Below are 16201 nucleotides of genomic sequence, written 5' to 3'. Positions count from 1 at the left end.
ATCGGTGCGACCGGCCGCGGTACTCCATCTCCCGGCGGGCAGAGCGCTAAAGGCGGCGGCGCCTTTGTGAAGGCAGCGGCTCGGCGCGGAGGAAGTTCCGGTCTCCGCGGCGCTGGGTCGGTGGCAGCGGCCGAGGATTAGGAGGAGCGGGCCGCGGAGGCCGCGCTGCCTCGGTAAGGGCTTGGGGCCGTAGAGAGGGCGTGCCGGAGCCTGGGGGAAAAGATCCGGCCTGCCAGGCCGCTTTGGACGTCGCGGGCCCGCGCGGGCTAGAAGCTGCGGCTTCGGTGTCGCGGGGCGGCCGCGGCCTCGCTCAGGAAGAGAGCCAAGTGGCGGTGTGGTGAGGGAGGCGCCGCCCACGGGAGGAACGCCCCAGAATGGTCGCGGGCCCGGGGCGGGGCCCGGCGCGGCGGTGGAATTACCGGTCCAGTCTCGGGGCGGTCGGCTGCGGTGTTTGTAGCTGGCGCGTGGTTGCGGTTCGGTGCTCCTGGTCTGAGGAGCTCCAGGCAGGCGGCCCTTTCTTCCTCCTTTTTTCCTGCTTTTTAAAGATTCTGATACAGTTCCGAGGCATCGTTCAAGAGGGAGCTTTTTTTGTGCTTAGCACGTAGCCTCACCCTCAGACCTGGACAGACCCGAGTGAGCTCAGCCGGACCACAGTGCTCGAGAGCTCGGAGCCCGGCACTCGGGGCTGTAGAACCTGGAGCCGGGGGAGTGGTCTCGTGGGTCCTGCACCCGTTGGGCGCATGTAGGAGGAGAGGGAAGTTTTCTCATATTCGCTCTTTAGGTTCCTTTTGGCGTTGTAAATCTGTGTTTTTCTCTTAATTTTAGAATTGATGTTGTGCTTATGGGCTCAACTCTGGGCGTGCATTTTTTAATAAAACAAAGGGCCTTGTTTTGTAGGGTACATAAACTGTAAGAGTACTTGTATTTTTTGCACATTCCAGGTTTGCTTGTGAAGGTCAGAGTTGCGGGGATCTAGGTGGAGTTCAGTAGACTTAGATGCGCCTGGTCACCTGATTCATTTCTGAACTCTGGATTGTGCCCTAGGTTTGTTAGTTTTCAACTTCCTGTTGAGTAGTGCCACCAATGTGAATGGTTTAATAATGTCAACATGAGCAAACTTGTGAGGACTATAGGAGAGATATCAAGAACTGATAAGTGAGGGTAGGACTGACAATGGTATGTTAGCATTCTGGTGAAACACACAAAAGTTGGACCTGAACCTTGCCTGGTTAACAGGCATCTAACTAGGTACCTAACCTATAGAATAGGTACTAGGTCTCTGTTTCTGGACATTTGTAGCAACCTTCTTTATAGAATTCTGTTACCAGAATTGGGTTTACTTTTGTTGCCTTTAGGAGCCTAGTTTTTTGTAGCCTTTCAGAGGAGAATTGTCAATGGAGAGGTTACTAAGTGAACTCTCCAGTCTTATTGAAGATACATGGGCAAGGTTATACTCTTCTGCCAGTGTTTAAATGTATGAAATGGTGTGTTAATAATCTAACTCAGAGTTGTGTTAACATTAAAGCTATTGGAAAATTCTTCATTTTAAAAAATTTTTTTTAAACTTATTTATTTATTTATTTTAGGCTGCGTTGGGTCTTCGTTGCTGCCCGCAGGCTTTCTTTAGTTGCGGCGAGTGGGGGCTACTCTGTTGTGGTGTGCGGGCTTTTCATTGCGGTCCCTTCTCTTGTTGCAGAGCACAGACTCTGGGCGCGGGCTCAGTAGTTGTGGTGCACAGGCTTAGTTGCTCCGTGGCATGTAGGATCTTCCCAAACCAGGGCTTGAACCCGTGTTCCCTGCATTGGCAGGCGGATTCTTAACCACTGCACCACCAGGAAATTCCCGCTATTGGAAAATTCTGAAATTTTAAAGATGATAAATCATGGACTCTTCTGGCTACGTTCCAAGTGCTTAGAATTTATTTTCCTGATAGACTTCCACAGTAGTTGTTCATCTCATTCACTTAGTTAACGGGGCATCTATTGGGTGCCTTTAATAACCTTGCTATCACACTGTGGGACTCAGTAGAGCAGAGTGGGTAACTGTAGGAGCTCTCAAATCTGGTAGGGTTTGAACCCCTGACTCTTCCACTACCTGAGTGACATTGGACAAATTACTTAACTTCAATTTCCTCATATGTGAAATGAGGTTAAGAAATGTAGCCACCTCGGTAGGTTGTTTTGAGGTTTATGTAACCCTTTTAGAACAGTGCCTGGTGTGTGCAAAGTGTTCACTAAATGTTAGCCATGGTTACCTTTTTAAGAAATAGCTTTGTTGAGATATAATTCACACACCATACAGTTCACCCATTTAAGGTGCTTAATTCAGTGTTTTTTCGTATATTACGTTACTTTTTTTTTTTACAAAGTTGTGATAAATATTTTTTTTTACATACATTGTAACAAAATTTGCCATTTAAGCCATTTTTATGTGTAAAATTCACATAAAATTCAGTGCATGAGTTACATTCACAATGTAATGAAACCATAACTATTATCTATTTCTAAAACTTTTTCATCACCTCAAACAGAAACCCTAACCATTAAGCAAGTAACTCCTATTGCCCCCTCCTTCTAGCCCCTGGTAACATCTAATATGTATTCTGTCTCTGTTTATTTACCTGTTCTGGGTAACCCATATAAGTGGAATCATACAATATTTGTCCTTTCATGTCTGACTTATTTCAGGTAAAAATGTTTTCATGTCATAGCGTGTGTCCAAACTTCATTCTTTCCTTTTTAATTAAAGATTTTTTTAAAAACTGAGATGTAATTGACATCTTCATTCCCTTTTAAGGCTGAACAATACTCAGTTGGTGTGTATAGACCACATTTTGTTTAATCGTTCACTTGCTAGACAGTTGGGTTTTCACGTTTTGGCTGTTGTAAATAATGCTGCTGTGAACATGGGAATACAAATATCTCTTCATGTCCCTGCTTTCATTATCTTTGGGTATGTACCCAGAAGTGGATCATATGGTAATTCTGTGTTTAGCTTTTTGAGGAACCACCATACTGTCTTCCACAGCAGTTGCATCGTTCCCACCAGTAATGCACAAGGGTTCTGATTTCTCCACATCCCAACGCTTATTTTGTTTTTTTGTTTTTGTTTTTGTTTTTTTTTCAGTAACCACCTGAATGGGTGTGAAGTAGTGTCTCTCTCTCTCTTTCTTTAACCATTTTAATGTGTACACTTCAGTGGTATTAAGTACCTTCACACTGTTGTGCAACCATCATTACCATCCAGCTTCAGAACATTTTTGTCTTCTCAAACTGAACCTCTGTACCCATTAAACAATAACTTCCTATTCTCCCCTCCCCCAACCCCTGGTACCCACCATTCTACTTTCCATCTCTATGAATTTGCTTGTCCTAGGTACCTTATATAAATAGAACATAAGTTATACAATATTTGTCCTTTCATGACTGGCTTATTTTATGTAGCAGAATGTCTCCAAGGTCCATCCATGTTATAGCATCTATCAGAATTTCATTCCTTTTTGAGGCTGAATAGTATTCCATAATATATATATACTACATTATGTTTATCTTTTCATCTATTGGTGGGCATTGGGTTGTTTCCACCTTTTGACTGTTGTGAGTAATGCAGGAATGAACATGGGGGTGGGTACACATATCTCCTCGAGTCCCTGCTTTCATTTCTTTTGGATTTATACCCAGAATTGGAATTGTTGGATCACATGATAATTTTATTTTTAATTTTTTGAGGAACTGCCATATGTTTTACACAGTGGCTGCACCATTTTACATGCCCACCAGCAATGCAGAGGGTTCTGATTTCTCCACATCCTCACCAGCCTCTGTTAGGTTTGTTTGTTCGTTTATTTTTGTTTTGTTTAATAACCATCTTAATGGGTGTGAAGGGTATCTGGTAGTTTTGAGTTGCATTTCCCTAATTGCTAATGATGTTGAGAGTCTTTTTATGTGTTTATTGGCCATTTGTATGTCTTCTTTGAAGAAATGTGTATTCAAGTCCTTTGCTCATTTTTGAGTCAGGTTGTCTTTTGTTGTTGAGTTTTAGTTTTCTGTATATTCCGGATGTTAATCCCTTATCAGATATGTGTATTGCAGATATTTTCTCCCATTCGTGAATTGCCTTTTTACTCTGTTGATAGTGTTCTTTGAAGCACAGAAGTTTTTAATGTTGATGAAGTCCAGTTTGTCTTTTTTTTTTGACTCTGCTTTTGGTGTTATATCCAAGAGATCATTGCCAAATCCAATTCATGAAGCTTCCTCTCTGTTTTCTTCTTAGAGTTTTAGATCTTAAGTTTAGGTCTTGAATCCTTTTTTTGAGATAACTTTTGTATATGGTGTTGGGTAAGGGCCCCACTTGATTCTTTTGCATGTGGATATCCAATTTCCCTGTGACCATTTGTTGCAAAGACTGTCTTTTTCCCATTGAATGGTCTTGGCACCCTTGTTGAAAATAACTTGACCATGTATGTGAGGGTTTATTTCTGGGTTCTCTATTCCGTTGTTCTGTATGTCTGTCCTTATACCAATACCACACTGTTTTGATTACTGTAACTTTATAGTAAGTTTTGAAATTAGGAAGTGAGAGTCCTCCAACTGTGTTCTTTTTCAAGGCTATTCAGAGACCTATGAAATTCTATACGAATTTTAGGATGGGCTTTGGAATCAGAAGGTCTTGAGTTTGCATTTTGGCTTTTCCTCATATTAGTTATATTGTTTGGGGGCAAGTCTCTCAACCTATTTGAGCCTCAATTTCATAGTCTCTAAAGTGGGGATTGTAACAGAACTTACCCCATGGAGGACCTGTGATGATTAAGTGAGAGAACCCATGTAAAATGAGCAACTGTGGCAGAGTCAGTACTCAGCTATGCCTGCCTTTATTACTCTTGTTTCAGAGAGTAGGAATAGACATACTCAGAAAGGTCCTTTCCAGCTTAATGTTATTGTCATTTTAAACACCTGACCATAGTAGCAGTAGTAATAATATTTAATACATTGTTGCTTTAAAATTTTTCAAAACTTTTTTTTGGAAGCATAATTTACATATCATAAAATTCATTTATTGTAACAGTTCAGTTTGATGCAGTCATCACCACTATTCAGATTTAGAATATTTCCAACACCTCAAAACATTCCCTAGTTCCTGTTTGTTGTTAATCTCCACTTCCCACTCTTAACTGCAAGTCCTAGCATCCACTGATCTGCTTTCTGCCTCTGTAGTTTTTTGTTTTCTAGAAATTTCATATAATTGGAATGTCTGGCTTCTTTCACTTGTAATCTTTTTTGAGATTTATCCATGTTGCATTCCTTTTTACAAGTATATCACATTTGTTTATCCATCTACCTGTGGATTGACATTTGGATTCTTTTCAGTTTTTGGCTATTATGAATAATGTTGCTGTCAATGCAATTGCTTCTGATGCATGATCTCATTTACTCCTTACAGTCATCATATGAGGTAGGTACCATTATTATTCCCCTTGTGTAGGAGGAGAGCTTTGAGGCATATAGAAGTTAAATATAACTTACCAAGGGTACATAGAAAGCTAAAGTTTTGGGCTTCCCTGGTGGCGCAGTGGTTAAGAATCCTCCTGCCAATGCAAGGGACACGGGTTCGAGCCCTGGTCTGGGAAGATCCCACATGCCGTGGGGCACCTAAGCCCGTGCACCACAACTACTGAGCCTGCGCTCTAGAGCCCGCTAAGCCACAACTACTGAAGCCCGCGTGCCTAGAGCCTGTGCTCTGCAACAAGAGAAGCCACCGCAATGAGAAACCTGCGCACTGCAGCAAAGAGTAGCCCCCACGCACCACAACTAGAGAAAGCCCGTGCGCAGCAATGAAGACCCAACGCAGCCAAAAATAAATAAAAAAAAAAAAGAAAGCTAAAGTTTTGTCTTCCTTTTTTTTTTTTTTTTCTCTTGGCCATGCTGCGTGGCATGCGGGATCTTAGTTCCCCAACCAGGGGTGGAACCCATGCCCCCTGCAGTGGAAGCATGGGGTCCTAACCACTGGACCACCAGGGAATTCCCAGAAGCTGGAGTTTTGATTCAAACCCAGGCAGTCTGACTCTAAAACATATTCACTAGGCCAATGGTCTTGAAACCTTTTCACTCTTGAACCACCTAAAAGGATTAAAAAATTTTTAACCCCTAAAATTTCGAAAAAATTGTTTACCGCCTTGTACATTTCTAAGTTGGCATCTTAACACTTCTGTCATAAATGGCTGCAAAGGATGTATTTTCTGGCATAATATATATACTGCATATGTACTTTAAATATATAGTTGACAAAACCTTGGAACTGCAGATTTAATTTATGGAAAATGTCTGCCATATAGTTTAATTGGCAAATCAAACTTTAATGTCAGTCATTTAGCCAAACCAGACTGCATCAATGGGAACATTCCAAATCCCAATGATTTTTGAAATAAACTCTTAAAAAGAGTAATAACATTTACTGAGCATTTATTTATGAGGCACTGTTCTAGTGAATTTACATTGTCATTTTATCCTGATAATTATGAAGTAGACATTATCTTTATCCTGATTTTGAGAGAGAAGTAAACTGAGGCATTAAGTTAAATAACTTGCTTAAGGAGCTACGTTGTGCAGAGCCAAGATTTGCCTCCAAGCAGTCTAACTGTGAACCCCAGCAGAGTATGTCCAGAGACTGCACTCTTGTCCCTTCACCACCACACTGTGCCTTCTTATAAAACTCACTTTTAAACTAGGAACCTGACTGTAATTTGCTGGTGTAAGGGACCAGGATATAATATTTAAAATCTGGGAAATTTCTATTCACAAGAAAAAGCAGCTCTAATGAAGTATTTAAATGTCTCCCTATAGTAGTAAAGTCTCATTTGTACATGAGCTTGAGATTCCTGTGGGATAGCTAAGTGGCCATTTCTGGCAGGCATTTGGACTTTATAGGGAAGTCTAAGCTAGGGATGGAGATGTGGAAATTATCATCATAGAGGTGGTAGGGATAGTGGTTAAATTGGGAATGGGTAAGATTGCCCAGTGTCTTAGCTTGGGCTGCTCTAACAAAATACCCTAGACTGGGCGACTTAAACAATACAAATTTATTTCTCATAGTTCTGGAGCCAGGGAAGTTTTTTGCTTTTTGGTGGTTTTTTTGGCTGTGTTGGGTCTTCGTTGCTGTTCGCGGGCTTTCTCTAGTTGTGGCGAGTGGGGGCTACTCTTTGTTGAGGTGCGTGGGCTTCTTATTTGTGGTGGCTTCTCGTTGCAGAGCATGGGCTCTAGGCGTGAGGGCTTCAGTAGTCGTGGCTTGCGGACTCTAGATCGCAGACTCAGTAGTTGTGGTGCATGGGCTTAGTTGCTCCACGGCATGTGGGATCTTTCTAGACCAGGGCTCAAACCCGTGTCCCCTGCATTGGCGGGTGGATTCTTAACCACTGCGCCACCAGGGAAGTGCCGGCGGGGAAGTTTAAGATTAAGGTGCCAGACAGTATGGTTCCTGGTGAGATCCTCTTGATTTGCAGACAACTGCCTTCTCGCTGTATGCTCACATGGTAGGGAGAGAGAGAGAGCATCTCTCTTTTGTCCCTTTTTAAAAAAAATAAAATTATTTATTTATTTATTTATTTTTGGCTGCATTGAGTCTTCGTTGCTGCGTGCGGGCTTTTCTCTAGTTACAGCAAGCGGGGGCTACTCTTTGTTGCGGTGCATGGGCTTCTCATTGTGGTGGCTTCTCTTGTTGGAGAGCACGGGCTCTAGGCGCGTGGGCTTCAGTAGTTGTGGCTTGCGGGCTCTAGAGCGCAGGCTCAGGAGTTGTGGCGCACGGGCTTAGTTGCTCCGCGGCATGTGGAATCTTTCCGGACCAGGGCTCGAACCCTTGTCCCCTGCATTGGCAGGTGGATTCTTAACCACTGCACCACCAGAGAAGTCCTCTTTTGTCCCTTCTTATAAGAGCATCAACCCCATTGCTAAGGGCTCTACCCTCATGACCTAATTACCTCCTAAAGACCCCATCTTCAAATACCGTCACATTGGGGATTAGGACTTCAACACATGAATTTTGGGGTAACACAAACATTCAGTTTAGTCCATAGCACCATGAGACGGCATCAAGAACCATGCTGGGGAACAGAATAGAGGCTAGGGGATTAGCAGTATTTGGTGGACATTGATTTATATGTTGAACTAATATTCAAAGGTTTTGTATTGGGTGTGTAGGTGTGTGTTTTGCATGAGAGAGACTTGAGTATGTTTACAAACAAAAAGGAAGTAGTCAGCAGAGTGGTAATATAGGTCAAAAAATGAGTTAAGTGATAGAGCAAGGTAAGGGTAGATTCTTCAGACTATAGTCTTTAATCTATGGGTACACAAAAACATCCAAGAGAGACTATGGGCATGTATATTTTTAAAGGAATCAATATGCAGAACTTGCCTTCCATAAATACTCTTCTTAAGAATGATCTGGGGACTTCTCTGGTGGTCCAGTGGGTAAGACTCCACGCTGCCAATGTGGGGGGCCCAGATTCAATCCCTGCATGCCCGCCGCAACTAAGGAGTCTGCGTGCCACAACTGAAAGATCCCACATGCTGCAACTAAAGATCCTGCATGCCATAATGAAGATCTGGCATGCTGCAACTAAGACCTGGTGCAGCTTAAATAACTAAATAAATATTAAAACAAAAAGAATGAATCTTGCTTCTGGATGTAAGAACGAAAACTCTTAAAACTCTTAGAAGAAAACATAGGGGGAAAGCTTTATGCATTGGATTTGGCAATGATCTTTTAGAGGATATGACACCAAGGGCACAGTCAACAAAAGGAAAAATAGACAAATTGGACTTCATCAAAATTAAAAACTTTTGTGGTCAGTGGACACTATCAACAGAGTAAAAAGGCAGCTCACAAAATGGGAGAAAATATTTTCAAATCACATGTCTGACAAGGGATTAATATCCAGAATATATAGAAAACTCCTAAACTCAACAACAACAACAAAAAACCTGAATCAAAAAATGGGCAAAGGACTTCAATAGACATTTCTCCCAAAAAGGATATACAAATGGCCAATAAGCACATGAAAAGATTCTCAACATCATTATTGATTAGGGAAATGCAAATCAAAACCACAATGAGATACCACTTCATACCCATTAGGAAGGCTGTTATTAAAAAACAAAACAAAACAAAAAACCAGAATAACAAGTGTTGGTGAGGATGTGGATAAATTGGAACTTGTGTTATTCTGCTAGGGCTGCCATAGCAAAATACCACAGACTAGGTGGCTTAAACAACAGAAAATTATTTTCTCACAGTTTGGAGGCTGAAGTCTAAGATCAAGGTGTCAGCAGTTTTGGGTTTTGATGAGGCCTCTCTCCTTGGCTTGCAGAAGGCCATCTTCTGTCCATGTCCTCACATGGCCTTTTCCCTGTGCATGCATTCCTGGTGTCTCTTCCACTGATGCCAGTCCTGTTGGATTGGGGCCCTGCCCTTATGGCCTCTTTCAACCTTAATTACTTCCTCAAAGGCCCTATTTCCAAATACAGTCACATTGGGAGTTAGGGCTTCAGCACATGAATTGGAGGGGGGCACAATTCAGTCCATAACAAAACCATTGTGCACTATTTGTGGGAATGTAAAATGGTGTAGCTGCTGTGGAAAACAGTATGGTGGTTCCTCAAAAAATTAAAAATAGAATTACCATATGATCCAGCAATTCTACTTCTGGGTATATATATCCAAAAGAACTGATCTCAAAGAGATATTTGTACACACTTGTTCATTATTCACATTATCCAAATGATGGGAGTAACCCAAGTGTCCATAAGTGGATGAATAGATAAAATGTACACGCAGTAGAATATTATTCAGCCTTAAAAAGGCATGAAATTCTGATAGATGCTGCAATATGTATGAACCTTGAAGACATTATGGTAAATGAAATAAGCCAGAAAGAACAAATATTGTATGATTCCACTAGTATTAAGAGGTACTTAGAGTAGTCAAAATCATAAAGACAAAGTGGAACGGTGGTTGCCAAAGACTAGGTTAAGAGGGGAGTGGGGAGTACTGTTTAATGGGTACAGAGTTTCCGTTTTGCAAGATGAAAAAAGTTTTGTGGATGGATGGGGATGATATTTGCAAAACACTGTGAATGTACTTAATCCCTCGTAACTGTATACTTGAAGATGGTTAAAATGGTAAACTTAAATTATTTTTAAAAAATGGGTCTTGTTGATTCTCCTTTTCCACTTCCTCTTTCTTACTAACCCTTCTCCCACTTTACCAAAAAGTCACCTTTGCATTTGAAATCTAACTGAAGTACACTGCCCCAGGGAGGATACCCTTTAGGACACCAAACAATGTTTATCTCATCCCCCATTGAAGGATATTTGGGTCGTTTCCATTTTTTTTTTAAGCTATTATGAATGAAGCTGTTGTGAACATTTTTGTAGAGGTCTTTTATTTTCATTTATCTTAGGCAAATACTTCAGAAGTGGAATTGCTGGGTCATAGGGTAGTGTTTCTCAGGCCAGTTTCTAAAGTGGTTGTACAGTTTTGCATTCTTTTTGTGTGTGTGTGTGTGAACTTTTTTTTTTTTTTTTAATTTATTTATCTTATTTTATTTTTGGCTGCATTGGGTCTTCATTGCTGCACGCGGGGCTTTCTCTAGCTGCAGTGAGAGGGGGCTACTCTTCCTTGCCATGCCCGGGCGGCTTCTCTTGTTGCGGAGCACAGACTCTAGGTGCACAGTCTTCAGTAGTTGTGGCTCGTGGGTTCTAGATCGCAGACTCAGTAGTTGTGGCTCACGGGCTCTAGAGCGCAGGCTCAGTAGTTGTGGCACATGGGCTTAGTTGCTCCGCGGCATGTGGGATCTTCCCAGACCAGGGCTCGAACCCGTGTCCCCTGCATTGGCAGGCGGATTCTCAACCACTGCACCACCAGTGAAGCCCTACAATTTTGCATTCTTTTGAGTAGTGTATGAGTTCTGATTGCTGGAAATCTTTGTGTATCTGATTTTGTGAATCTTTTTAATTTTAGCAATTCTAGTGAGTGTGTATTGGTATCTCATTCTGGTTTTAATCTTTTCCTTCTGACTAATAATAGGGAGCATTTGTCAGACATGTGTCGCAAATATTTACTCCCTGTTCTGTAGTTTACCCATTCATTTTTTTAACAGTGTCTTTTGAAGAACAGATTTTGATTTTAATATTTTTCTTTATGGCTAATGCTTTCTGGGTCCTTTGTAAAAGTCTTTGCTGATACCAAGCTCAAAAATATTTTTCCTGTGTTTTCTTTTTTTTTTTTTTGCCGTGCCCCTTGGCTTGTGGCATCTTAGTTCCCTGACCAGGGATTGAACCCAGGCCACCACAGTGAAAGCGTGAAGTCTTAACCACTGGACCGCCAGGGAATTCCCGTGTTTTCTTTTAGAAACGTTACAGTTTTAGCTTCTACATTTATGTAGATCCACTTTTAATGTGGTATGATAGGAGGCAAAGCAAATGCCATCAATGGGGATTTAGGATATGATTCTGGAGAGGAAGCCTGAAAAATCGCTATTACATTTGAGGAGGAATCTTTTTTTTTTTTAATTTATTTTATTTTATTTACTTATTTTTGGCTGTGTTGGGTCTTCATTGCTGCTCGTGGGCTTTCTCTAGTTGCAGTGAGCGGGGGCTACTCTTCGCTGCGGTGCATGTGCTTCTCATTGCAGTGGTTTCTCTTGTTGCTGAACACGGCCTCCAGGGCGCGTGGGCTTCAGTAGTTGTGGCTTGCGGGCCCTAGAGCGCAGGCTCAGGAGTTGTGGTGCACAGGCTTAGTTGCTCCGTGGCATGTGGGATCTTCCCAGACCAGGCATCTAACCTGTGTCCCCTGCATTGGCAGGTGGATTCTTAACCACTGCGCCACCAGGGAAGTCCCGAGGACAAATGTTTTTAAGTGTAATTGAAATGAATACACTTACATTTTTTTAATGGGAATTTGCAGGGGTTGGGGGAGCAATGGTGCTTCCAGCAGTCACTAATTCTAGGTCCAATAGTGCATATTAAAGTTGCTGCTGTTTAAAAACTCATAGTTGGATCATAGTTGGGTAGGTGCTCACACCAATCCTTGCCTGTTGGTGCCCCCTTGATCCTCTTAGCTGAGTGTCCTGTTTGGCCCAAAGCATTTACTTTGGAAAAAATTAAGAGTGTTTAAAGCAGGAACAGGCTGCTATATACCACAGCTAAAACTAATGGAATAGTACCCCTGGTTCTGCTTTGTTGGCTTTTGGAACTGAAGGAATGAGTAAGAGGGGTGGCCCTGGGTATTGGTTTTATTTTGCTGGAGGTAAATTTCTTGGACATGTGCAGAATGGACCAGAGTGAAAGTATTTGCCGAGAATTTTTTTTAAAATTTATTTATTTAATTTATTTTTGTCTGCGTTGGGTCGTCATTGCTGTGCGCGGGCTTTCTCTAGTTGCGGTGAGCGGGGGCTACTCTTCGTTGCGGCAGGCGGGCTTTTCATTGCGGTGGCTTCTCTTGTTGCAGAGCATGGGCTCTAGGCATGCGGGCTTCAGTAGTTGTGGCACGTGGGCTCAGTAGTTGTGGCTCGCAGGCTCTGGAGTGTAGGCTCAGTAGTTGTGGCGCACGGGCTTAGGTGCTCCGCGGCACGTGGGATCTTCCCGGACCAGGGCTTGAACCTGTGTCCCCTGCATTGGCAGGAGGATTCTTAGCCACTGCGCCACCAGGGAAGTCCCGCCAAGAATGTTTTTATTAATCAAGAGTCAAAGGCAGAGGAGGCTCAGAAACAATCAGCTAACATCATCATTCTAACCTTAAAGGCCGCTGACCCTATACAATGGGGAGGCTTTATTCCCATACCCACTGGTTGGTTTCCAGGAAACCAAAGTCTTTATGTTCTGGGGGAGTATAATTGTAAAGCTGAAAATTAAAGGAATTGATGAGAAGGGCATCACTAGGAGTGCAATCCATAGTTTAATGTGATGCTTGCCATCTCTCAAGATTAACTGACCCCTGTTCAACCACTGTTCATGTGAAATTACTTTTCAATTCAGCATTCAAAACTCTCATTTGAGTATTATACAAAGTGAAGTAAGTCAGAGGAAAACAAATATCTTAGCATATGTGTGAAACGTAGAAAAATGGTACAGATGAATCTATTTGCAGGGCAGGAATAGAAACTCAGACGTAGAGACCGGACGTGTGGACATGGGGGGGAAGGGGAGGGTGGGATGAATTGGAAGATTAGGTTTGACATATATACACTACCATGTGTAAAATAGCTAGTGGGAACCTGCTTTATAACACAGGGTGCTCAGCTCAGTGCTCTGTGATGACCTAGATGGGTGGGATGAGGGGGTAGGAAGGTCCAAGAGGGATATATGTATACATATAGCTGATTCATTTCACTGTACAGCAGAAAGTAACACAACATTGTAAAGCAATTATACTACAATAAAAACTAACAAACAAAAGCCTCTCATTTGACTATTTACTACTACCACCAAGATCTACACCTGCAGCAGCTTCACCTGGACTTACATCTCAGCCTTACTCACCACAGGGGCCCTCTTACTCATTGCTGTGTTGCATCTGTTAGGGGTGGGATCTGGGCATTTGAGGTGGCAGGCCTTCTCGTTCTCACTTGCATGTTCACCACCAGGTACAGTTGTGTAATTAGTGTTATAGTACCACTTATTTTCAGAGTTAGGTGGTATGGCAGGTGACGTGTTATACATTCCTTAGTGGATTCTGACTTTCTTGGCTCCTGTCTTGCTGTGTATATCAACCAATATCCCTCTGGGTTCTGATGAGCTTCAGCATTTAAAGCCTTAACCTGACATTCAGTTTATCCCGCAGTGCCAGTTCTGTTTACCAAAAGTAGCCCTGGCTCCATGCCAGTAACTCAAGAGTTTTTACCCATTTAAAGTTTAAGGATAGTTTATAACATCATTTCAGCCCCAAGACCTGTAATCATTTGCTTTGCTGGATTAAACTGTCTGAAGAATTCCAGCTATTCTGAGGAAAATTTTGGAGGGAACCACTACTAGATGTTTTTACATATCTTTGGCCCCATTCCCACCAGCAGCATATGAGGGTTCTAATTTCTCCAGATTCTTGTCAACTTATCTTTTTATTAGAGACACCCTAGTGGATATGAAGTGGTATCTTACTGTGGTTTTTTTGTTTGTTTGTTTGTTTTGGTTTTTTTAGTTTTTTGGCTTATGGGATCTTAGTTCCCCGACCAGGGATTGAACCTGGACCATGGCATTGAAAGCACCGAGTCCTAACCACTGGACCACCGGGGAACTCCCCTTATTATGGTTTTGATGTGCATTTTCCTTATGGGTAATGTTGAGCATTTTTCCTGTGCTTATTGGCCTTTAAAAAGTTATCATCTTTGAAAAAAGAAAAAAAAAAGTATCATCTTTGGAGAAATGTCTATTCATAGCCTTTGCCCATTTTAAAAATTGGGTTGTCATTTTGCTACTGAGTTATAAAATAGTTCTTTATGTATTCTACATAAGGTCCCTTATCAAATATGATTTACACAAGTTTTCTCCTATTCTGTGGGCTGTCTTCACTTTCTTGATGGTGTCCTTTAAAGCACAAAATTTTAAATTTTGATGATATCCAATTGATCTATTTTATTTTTCCTTTTGTTGCTTGTGCTTTTGGTATTCATCTTATCCAAGAAGCCATTTCTTAATCTAAGGTCATGAAGATTTATGCCTGTTCTAAGAATTTTATAGTTTTATCTCTTAAAACGTTTAGGTCTTTGATCCATTTGTGTTAATTTTTATACATGACATGAAGTCGGGGTTAACTTTATTCTTCTGCATGGGGACATCCACTTGTCCCAGTATCATTTGTTGAAAAGACTGTTCTTTCTTCATTGAATTGTCTTAGAACTCTTGTCTAATACACTTGATCCTAAATGTGAGGGTTTGTTTCTGGACTCTCAATTCTGTTATATTGATCTTTGTTTATCCTTATGTCAGTGCCACACTGTCTTGATAACTGTAGCTTTGTTGTTTTTTTTTTTAACTGAAGTATAGTTGATTTACGATATCGTGTTCATTTCAGGTATACAACACAGTGATTCAGTTTTTCGTATACACACACACACACACACACACACACACATTCCTTTTCAGATTCTTTTCCCTTATAGGTTATTGAAAAATACCGAGTATAGTTCCCTGTGCTATACAGTAGGTCCTTGTTGGTCATCTATTTTATATATAGTATTGTGTATATGTTAATCCCAACCTCCTAATTTATCCCTCCCTGCACCCCCCCTTCCCCATTGGTAACAATAAGTCTGTTTTCTATGTCTGTGAGTCGCTTTCTGTTTTGTAAATAAGTTCATTTATATCATTTATACCATTTTTTTAAGATTCCACATAGTAATGATATCATATGATATTTGTCTTTCTCTTTCTGGCTTACCTCACTTAGAATGATAATCTAAATGTTGCTGCAAATGGCATTATTTCGTTCTTTTTTATGGCTGAGTAATATTCCATTGTATATGTATATACTACATCTTCTTTATCCATTCATGTGTCAATGGACATTTAGGTTGCTTGTAGTTAAGTTTTAGAATCAGGAAATGTGAGTCCCCTAACTTTGTAGTATGTGTTCTTTTCTATTTTGCACAGATGATACCATATTACAAATAATATTTTGCACATATTTTTAAACTTAATATATAATAGTTTATCCTATATAAATTAACATAGCTGTTTCATTTTTTGAGAGTTGCATAGCATTTCAGTAGTACAAATATATTCTGTTGATGTAATTTAGATTTTATAATCTTCTGCTATTACAAACAGTGCTGCACTATGTACCTTTGTAAACATGTCACCTCAGATTGTAAGTTTCTAGAGATTGAATTCCTAGAAGAGGAACTAGAATGTCAGAAGTAATATGCATTTAAAATTTTGTGAATTCTACAGTTTATGTAGAAGGAAAACTATGGAAAACTGTAGAATTTTTCATTATGTTATTGATGTCTAACTTTATCCTGTTTTGGTTAGAGAGGATACTTTGTATGGTTATTTATCTTATAAAATCTATTGAGGCTTGTTTGTGGCCCAGCAAATGGTCCATCCTGAAGAATATCCCATGTGCACTTGACAAGATGTGATTCTGCTATTGTTGGGTGGAGTGTTCTGTATGTGTCAATTAGATGTGTTTGGTTTATTGTGCTAAGTTCTCTGTT

The 16201-nt window shown here is 41.0% G+C and overlaps 1 protein-coding gene across 1 annotated transcript in view; it reads left to right on the top strand.

Annotated features, from left to right (window-relative positions):
• Positions 1–16201, top strand: part of RBM6 (RNA binding motif protein 6) — a 104647-nt gene continuing 88446 nt past the window's right edge. The window contains exon 1 of the mRNA XM_068558129.1: positions 1–173. The gene's annotated coding sequence lies outside the window, so the exon portion shown is untranslated. The remainder of the gene's footprint in view (positions 174–16201) is intronic.

The sequence above is a fragment of the Eschrichtius robustus genome, chromosome 12 (genome assembly GCF_028021215.1).
Source record: "Eschrichtius robustus isolate mEscRob2 chromosome 12, mEscRob2.pri, whole genome shotgun sequence".
Classification (NCBI taxonomy): Eukaryota; Metazoa; Chordata; class Mammalia; order Artiodactyla; family Eschrichtiidae; genus Eschrichtius; species Eschrichtius robustus.
This window is presented reverse-complemented; position numbering and strand designations above follow the sequence as displayed.